Raw genomic sequence first — 9,764 nt, 5'->3', positions numbered from 1 at the left:
AGTCTCGGGCCAGTAACATACCGATAGACAAAGGGAATTGAATACGGGATTGATTAAGTCCTTGACATCGTGGTTCATCCGATGAGATCATCGTGGAACATGTGGGAGCCATCATGGGTATCCAGATCCCGCTGTTGGTTATTGACCGGAGAACGTCTCGGTCATGTCTGCATGTCTCCCGAACCCGTAGGGTCTACACACTTAAGTTTCGATGACGCTAGGGTTATAAAGGAAGTTTGTATGTGGTTACCGAATGTTGTTCGGAGTCCCGGATGAGATCCCGGACGTCACGAGGAGTTCCGGAATGGTCCAGAGGTAAAGATTTATATATGGGAAGTCCTATTTTGGCCACCGGAAAATGTTCGGGATTTTTCGGTATTGTATCGGGAAGGTTCTAGAAGGTTCCGGAGTGGGGCCCACCTGCATGGGGGGACCCACATGAACGTGGGTAGTGGGGGCAAGGCCCCACACCCCTGGTCAAGGCACACCAAGATCCCCCCTTAGAAGGAATAAGATCATATCCCGAAGGGATAAAAGATCAAGATCCCTAAAAAGGGGGGATAACAATCGGTGAGGAAGGAAATGATGGGATTTCTTTCCTCCCACCTTGGCCAACGCCCCAATGGACTTGGAGGGCAATAAACCAGCCCCTCCACCCCTATATATAGTGGGGAGACGCATGGGAGCTGAAGACAAAGTTCTGGCGCAGCCCTTCCCCTCTCCCAAGTCTTCCTCCTCTCCCGCGGTGCTTGGCGAAGCCCTGCAGGATTGCCACGCTCCTCCACCACCACCACGCCGTTGTGCTGCTATTGGATGGAGTCTTCCTCAACCTCTCCCTCTCTCCTTGCTGGATCAAGGCGTGGGAGACGTCACCGGGCTGTACGTGTGTTGAACGCGGAGGTGCCGTGCGTTCGGCACTTGATCATCGGTGATTTGAATCACGACGAGAACGACTCCTTCAACCCCGTTCACTTGAACGCTTCCGCTTAGCGATCTACAAGGGTATGTAGATGCACTCTCTTTCTACTCGTTGCTGGTCTCTCCATAGATAGATCTTGGTGACACGTAGGAAAATTTTGAATTTCTGCTACGTTCCCCAACAGGTTGCCCCCCCCCCATGTCTTCGGTAGCCGATGTTTTACCCTCTGGCACTATCCTGAAGGCCTCCTGCACCTCTTCATGGCCTGGAGAGGCTCTTCGGGACATGACTTCGGTGTCATCCGGAGCGATAGGTGGGGAAGCCCACAGAGGCGTCTCATTCTCCACCATCCCTGGCTCCAATGAATTTCTCGAAGACGACATTTGAGGGAGATCGCGGGCCGGGCTGAAACACACAATGCAATATGTTAAAAACCATAAACGCCGGTGTATGTAAGGCATCTGAAGATACTCACAATTCGGCTGGGGGCTTCGACCTGTGGCGGTGCTCGGGGATGACTTCGGCATCCGAATCCGAGTCGTCCATGAGAGATACTCTCCCTCTTTTGGACGCCTCTGCTTCTGGGTCTGCGGAAGCCGCCCTTTTCATCCTCCTCCCCTTAGAGGGAGAGTTGTTCTCTTCCTGCTCCTCCTCCTTTTCATCTTCATCTCCCTCGTGGGAGGAGAGGGCTTCGGACTCCCTAGACATAGTGTCCAAGGGACCTTTTTGGCGGGGGCCGTCTTTGGCCTCCTTGCCCCTCTTCTTGGTCTTCTTTTTGGGCGCCTGGTATGGCACCAGAACCAGCATCCTCGTTAGCAGAGGATCAGCAAGGCTCTCGGGCAGCGGAGCCGGACACTTGATCCACTCCGCCTTCTTCGCCCAGCCCTGTTTCAAACATGGGAGTCTCAATACACCCCTGTGATTTCTGGATTAAGTTATGTTCGGAAGCTAAAAACTTACTGGAGTGGCTGGGTGAGCACAGTCGAGGCCGATGTCATCGGTCGTCTCCGGCCACGACTTCTGCTTCTGGGCCTTGAAAAGCAGCCTCCAAATATCTTCATGCATCATGCCGAAGAACTATTGCAAGGTCCGCGGCCCTTCCGGATTAAACTCTCACATGTGGAGAGGCCGGTGCTGGCAGGGAAGGGTCCGGCGGAATAGCATCACCTGAACCACGTCGGTGATGTCGGTGTTCCTTTTTATGATGTTTTTGATGCGATTTTGCAGCATCGACACCTCGTCAGTTGACCCCCAGTCCAAACCTTTGTTGATCCATGACGCTAGCCGCATTGGGGGCCCGGATCTAAAATCAAGAGTGGCCACCCAGTTGGTGCCATGAGGTTCGGTGATATAGAACCACTCCTGCTGCCATATTTTCACAGTTTCCACAAAAGCCCCTTTGGCCCAGGTGATGTTGGGAAGCTTGCTTACCATCGCGCCTCCGCATTCTGCGTGCTCCCCATCCACCACCTTTGGCTTTACGTTGAAGACTTTGAGCCAGAGGCCGAAGTGGGGGGAATGCGGAGGAGCGCCTCACACACGATGATAAACGCCGAGATGTGGAGGAATAAGTTTGGGGCTAGATCATGGAAATCTAGCCCATAATAGAACATGAGGCCACGGACAAAAGGATGAAGTGGAAACCCTAGTCCACAGAGGAAGTGGAGGACGAATACCACCCTTTTGCCGGGTTCTGGGGTGGGGATGACTTGCTTCTTGGCAGGGACCCTGTACGCGATGTCCGTACTCAGGTACCCTGCATCCTGGAGCTCCTTGATGTCCTTCTCCCTCACGGAGGAGGCTGACCCACTTGCCCTGGAAGCCGGATCCGGACATGACTGGAGAGGTTGGTGGTAGTGGGAGGTTTCGAGGCTCGGGCGCTAGAGCTCGGAGATAGGGAGGCAGAGGAAGGAAGAAAGCGTGGGATGGTAAAGATGAATCTTTACCCGTTTATATAAGCCGTGAATGCCAAGCGCCCGCCTCCGTAGCCTTAAAACCTCGTCTGTTCCCGATGTGGGTATGCGCCACTGTCGGTTGGATTACCCAGATATCGTTGATATGCAATCCCGTATTAAATGGGCACGATCTCTGTTTTGACGGGATGTGCCAATGAGGCGTGGCCTCGAAACACGGAACGCGGAGTGTGAAAATGGTTTGAAATGCCGAAAGGTGAAGTCTGACGCTTCGCCGGAAAAGTTGTCGGAAAAAGACACTATTCTCCTTTTTTATTATATATATATCCCACCATCGTGGCTAAGGGTTGTGTTTGTTGCGAAAAGCCGGATACAATTCTTTTTACAGAGGAAAGCCGGTGTGTATTCTCTAAGGAACCCGCCTTGCAATGCCGAAGACAATCTGAGCACCGAATATATCATCATTGAAGACTGGTTCAGGGGCTACCGTGGGAGTCCTAGATTAGGGGGTCCTCGGGCATCCGGTCTATTGATGTGGGCCGGACTGGTGGGCCGTCAAGACACAAGACAGAAGATTCTCTCTCGTGTCCAGTGGGGACTCCCGTATACATGGATGGCAAGTATAGGTGTCCGGATCTTATTCCTTTATGTAAAACCGACCTTGTACAACCCTAAGCCCTTCCGGTGTCTATATAAACCAGAGGGTAGATCGGAGGGAGGATCATAACATTGCTAGGCTATCTATCTAGGGTTAGCTGAATTGATCTCGTGGTAGATCAACTCTTGTAACCCCTATACCCTCGAATATAATCAAGCAGGAGTAGGGTTTTACCTCCATTAAGACGGCCCGAATCTGGGTAAACACTGTGTCCCTTCTCCATTGTTACTATTGATCCTCAGACGCACAGCTTCAACCCCCCTACCCGAGATCTGCCGGTTTTGAGACCGACACCAGCGTCGGGGTATCAACTCCGGCATGGTGGAGGAGGACGGTGGTAGATGGGGTGCGGACAGAGGAGGCTGGGTGGAGAGGGTGTTTTGGCGCCCACGGAGTACGAATGGGGAAATGGAGGGAGACAGGAAGGGGGGAACCATGTCTCTAGGGCGCACTTGTCTCAAATGCGAGGAAATTTACAAACTTAGCCCCCATCTAAAATTTCCTACATCACAACAATATTAGTCGGTTGGGAATAGGACGGTAATCTCGCATACACCGAATATTTGCCGACGAAGATTTTGGCCGAGGAGAGTTTGTTTCGGCGCCAACCGTGTATGAATCCGGGTGAGAGGCGATTTCGGCCAAGGAGACACTGTGTTTTGGCACCCATTGTGTATGAATCCGGGTGAGAGGCGGTTATGTCACGTTTGAGTGAAATTACAAACCTGCCCCTATCAAGACCTATTGAAATCGAGCCGACATGTGTTGCATGTCAGGGACAGGCAGTAATTTCCATCTCCCATATTTTGGTTTTGGGCGGTTATTGCGAGTTTGGCCGCTTCGTTCAATTTTTTGAGAAAAAAGCTTGCACGTTTACCGTGCCAATTCAATTCCAATCCATTTTGTATTCTATTTTTGTTCGGACGAGATCCATTTTCAATTGGAATAAAATTCTATACACATCATTTTTTATATATACTTTCAAAAGCACAACAAAGAATTCTGCTCCTTTATATATATAATATGATTTACAAATACAATGATCTCAAAATCATAATGTTGAATTCTAAAATTGTAAACCAAATTATGTACTCACTACTGCAGGATGCTGCTGACGGGACACTACGATGAGAGACCTTTTGACGAAACTGTGTGTGATGCAATAATCACAAATGGTGGTGTAAAAAACCCGTCAAAAAAGGTGTAAAATGTTTGCAATAGCGGACACATCAAACATAGTTCAGATTTTACTTGCGTGTGCGATGCTGGGCATACGGTTGATCCAGGAGAACTGTTTGCGATGAGGAAGAACAACATAAACGGACGGCCATATCAATGTGTGTGCAATATACGACATACAGTTCGCTCTGATGAATTGTGTGCTATTAGGGAATGCAACAGAAATGGTCAATCAGATCAAGGTGTGTGTGATATACAGCATATGGTTCACTCGGACAAACTATTTTCGATTAGGTAAGAGAATGGAAACGGTTCATCTTAACAAGATGTGTTTGATATGCGGCATTTGCGATCAGCCAAAAGAACACAAACGATTCGTGTAAACCAGATGTGTGTGATATGCAACAAACAACCCACTCAGATGAACTGTTTACGATGAGAAATTATAACACAAATGGTTACTATAGTAAGTTCGTGTGCGATTCTCATACAAGAAACTTTGAAAATGCAAACTAGTTGCTTGCGATGGCTAGGAGTATCGCACACGATGCGTCTGCGAGTACTCGTGTGTGATGATTAATAAGTTACACATACGATTAGTAAGTTACACATACGTTTCCTTATGTTAACATGTGTGTGAATTTGCAATATGGACAGTTAATATGCAAATGCCATCTAGACATCGGGCACACGCTTAAACTCAAAGAACTGTGTACAATACTAATACTTTCCATGAAAATTTAAGAACTTGGCTAACAACATTTGAGTAACATATATATAGTGGTTACACTATTTAACAAAAGGAGGATCTTCGTAACACGGTTTTGACAACTATATGGTCCATATCTAGATACTTAACATGTAACAACTATCACATTTTAAGAGGCTAACGACCAACAACCATATGGTCCATATCTACATACGTAACGTAGTAATAGCTAGAACATTTTAAGAGGCCGAGGTCCAACAACCACAACTATTCGCTGGAAGCAGTTTGATCACGGTGACTCGACATCTCATCAATGAAAAGGAAGAGCCCTCCTGTGCCTTGATAGTGCATGAGTAGAACACTGTCTCCAATTTTTCAATATGTATGCATTGCCACAACAAGCGACACCTTGTTAATTTGAATGGTTCCATTTCCGCAGGAAATGCAGTACCTTGCAATCACTTTGGCGTTATTAGCAGGCACAAGTGTAATTCGACCACGCCGGGAAATCGAACCAGGAACTGCTACAGCGGGCAATTTCTGTTGAAATGGAAAATAAAAACCAATTGTAACATATCGTTGAAGATATATATAGTTTATGAGCATCAACATTAAAATAAGACTTTTTAACAACGTTTTATGTGCACAATTGGTCTTGTTCAATGTGTGCACCATAGATATAATTAATCCCATCCAAAATCCTGCGTTCATACGTTGTGCTATCTCTGTCAGATTATCAACAAATTTTATGACATGCTTCAAGTCCTTCAAGTGAAATTTGGTACGCTTAGTAACATACAAATCGTTCACTATGCATCCAACATATCCTGCTTAAAAGGTGGAAAGGTATTATTTATTCCAAACATGGCAGAAGAATATATAGTGCGCATAATTTGGTAAATATAATTTGTTATTGACTAGGAACGGAGTTAGAAAATGAAATCACAATTGGTTGCTTAAATAGTGATCAATTAGTCAGAACAAATACCCCGATTTTGCTAAGTAATATGACAGCATGGAGAAAGTTGAAAGGACACTAACCTCGATCAAACTTTGATCGGCTGATGACGTTGGGGAAGTAAACATCCATGTTAGTTAGACCAGGATGTGGTGGACGCACTAGAATTTTATTGCCAGCTTAGACATTTTTCTCCAAAGGTCCGCATTAAAATAGGAGTGACCATCTTTATCAAGTTTTACGCTAACCATCATTGTATGTCCATGCTACGTTGTCAATATGACATCCTGGGAGTCATCAACAAAGTAAAGCCCAAGATTTCCTTCTACTCATGTTCTTGCAAAGCAAGGAATGTACTGCTTGAAATGAAAATTAAGATCGTAAATTAGATATATTGAAATAACATAGCAAGATGCAAATGTGGGAGTAACTGATAGAATAGATCAATATATAGATGAAAGCAAAGTACAAAAATATATAATTAAAAATAGATAATGTAACAAAGATTTGATGTAACGGCCAACAACCATATGGTCCATATCTACATACTTATCATAGTAATAGCTAGCACATTTTAAGAGGCTGAGGTCCAACAACCACTACTATCCGCTGGAAGCAGCTTGATCACGGCGACTCGGCATCTCGTCAATGAAAAGGAAGAGCCCTCCTATGCCTTGATAGAGCATGAGTAGATCACTGTCTCCAATTTTCCAATATGTATGCATTGCCACAACAAGCGACACCTTGTTAATTTGAATGGTTCCATTTCTGCGGGAAATGCAGTACCTTGCAATCACTTTGGCGTTATTAGCAGGCACAAGTGTAATTCGACCACGCTGGGAAATCAAACCAGGAACTGCTACAGCGGGCAATTTCTGTTGAAATGTAGAATAAAAACCAATTGTAACATATCATTGAAGATATATATAGTTTATGAGCATCAACATTAAAATAAGACTTTTTAACAATGTTTTATGTGCACAACTGGTCTTGTTCAATGTGTGCACCATAGATATAATTAATCCCATCCAAAATTCTGCGTTCATACGTTGTGCTATCTCTGTCAGATTATCAACAAATTTTATGACATGCTTCAAGTCCTTCAAGTGAAATTTGGTACGCTTAGTAACAAATAGATCGTTCACTATGCATCCAACATATCGTGCTTAAAAGGTGGAAAGGTATTATTTATTCTAAACATGGCAGAAGAATATATAGTGCGCATAATTTGGTAAAATTAATTTGTTATTGACTAGGAACGGAGTTAGAAAATGAAATCACAATTGGTTACTTAAATAGTGATCAATTAGTCAGAACAAATACCCCGATTTTGCTAAGTAATATGACAGCATGGAGAAAGTTGAAAGGACACAACCTCGATCAGACTTTGATCGGCTGGTGACGTTGGGGAAGTAAACATCCATGTTAGTTAGACCAGGCTGTGGTGGACGCACTAGAATTTTATTGCCAGCTTAGACATTTTTCTCCAAAGGTCCGCATTAAAATAGGAGTGACCATCTTTATCAAGTTTTAAGCTAACCGTCATAGTATGTCCATGCTGCGTTGTCAATATGACATCCTGGGAGTCATCAACAAAGTAAAGCCCAAGATTTCCTTCTACTCATGTTCTTGCAAAGCAAGGAATGTACTGCTTGAAATGAAAATTAAGATTGTAAATTAGATATATTGAAATAACATAGCAAGATGCAAATGTGGGAGTAACTGATAGAATAGATCAATATATAGATGAAAGCAAAGTACAAAAATATATAATTAAAAATAGATAATGTAACAAAGATTTGATGTAACGGCCAACAACCATATGGTCCATATCTACATACTTATCATAGTAATAGCTAGCACATTTTAAGAGGCTGAGGTCCAACAACCACAACTATCCGCTGGAAGCAGCTTGATCACGGCGACTCGGCATCTCGTCAATGAAAAGGAAGAGCCCTCCTGTGCCTTGATAGAGCATGAGTAGACCACTGTCTCCAATTTTCCAATATGTATGCATTGCCACAACAAGCGACACCTTGTTAATTTGAATGGTTCCATTTCTGCGGGAAATGCAGTACCTTGCAAGCACTTTGGCGTTATTAGCAGGCACAAGTGTAATTCGACCACGCCGGGAAATCAAACCAGGAACTGCTACAGCGGGCAATTTCTCTTGAAATGTAGAATAAAAACCAATTGTAACATATCATTGAAGATATATATAGTTTATGAGCATCAACATTAAAATAAGACTTTTTAACAATGTTTTATGTGCACAATTGGTCTTGTTCAATGTGTGCACCATAGATATAATTAATCCCATCCAAAATTCTGCGTTCATACGTTGTGCTATCTCTGTCAGATTATCAACAAATTTTATGACATGCTTCAAGTCCTTCAAGTGAAATTTGGTACGCTTAGTAACAAACAGATCATTCACTATGCATCCAACATATCCTGCTTAAAAGGTGGAAAGGTATTATTTATTCCAAACATGGCAGAAGAATATATAGTGCGCATAATTTGGTAAATATAATTTGTTATTGACTAGGAACGGAGTTAGAAAATGAAATCACAATTGGTTGCTTAAATAGTGATCAATTAGTCAGAACAAATACCCCGATTTTGCTAAGTAATATGACAGCATGGAGAAAGTTGAAAGGACACTAACCTCGATCAGACTTTGATCGGCTGATGACGTTGGGGAAGTAAACATCCATGTTAGTTAGACCAGGCTGTGGTGGACGCACTAGAATTTTATTGCCAGCTTAGACATTTTTCTTCAAAGGTCCGCATTAAAATAGGAGTGACCATCTTTATCAAGTTTTACGCTAACCGTCATTGTATGTCCATGCTGCGTTGTCAATATGACATCCTGGGAGTCATCAACAAAGTAAAGCCCAAGATTTCCTTCTACTCCTGTTCTTGCAAAGCAAGGAATGTACTGCTTGAAATGAAAATTAAGATCGTAAATTAGATATATGGAAATAACATAGCAAGATGCAAATGTGGGAGTAACTGATAGAATAGATCAATATATAGATGAAAGCAAAGTACAAAAATATATAATTAAAAATAGATAATGTAACAAAGATTTGATGCATATATATATAGGGTGGGTCTATTATTATAACACCCCTTAAGACCTTATTCTAATAACACCTCCCTTATTCTGCTAACACTTTGACACTGTCCCTCGCCCCGATCTGAACTGCCCGAACCCGACTAAAAAACCGCAGCTAAAAGCCCCACACCCCCACTAATCCCACGCCCCCACCCATCCCCACCACTTCCTCTCTCCTCCCCACCCCCGACCTTGCTCCCAGCCACCTACCACCGCCCCGACCTTGCTCACCAGCCACCCACTGCCGCCACCTACCAAACCACGCGCGCCACCTCTTCCCAGGCGCCCCGGCCGGTGCTGCGCGGTC

This window comes from Triticum dicoccoides, chromosome 2B (genome assembly GCF_002162155.2).
Source record: "Triticum dicoccoides isolate Atlit2015 ecotype Zavitan chromosome 2B, WEW_v2.0, whole genome shotgun sequence".
Classification (NCBI taxonomy): domain Eukaryota; kingdom Viridiplantae; phylum Streptophyta; class Magnoliopsida; order Poales; family Poaceae; genus Triticum; species Triticum dicoccoides.
This window is presented reverse-complemented; position numbering follows the sequence as displayed.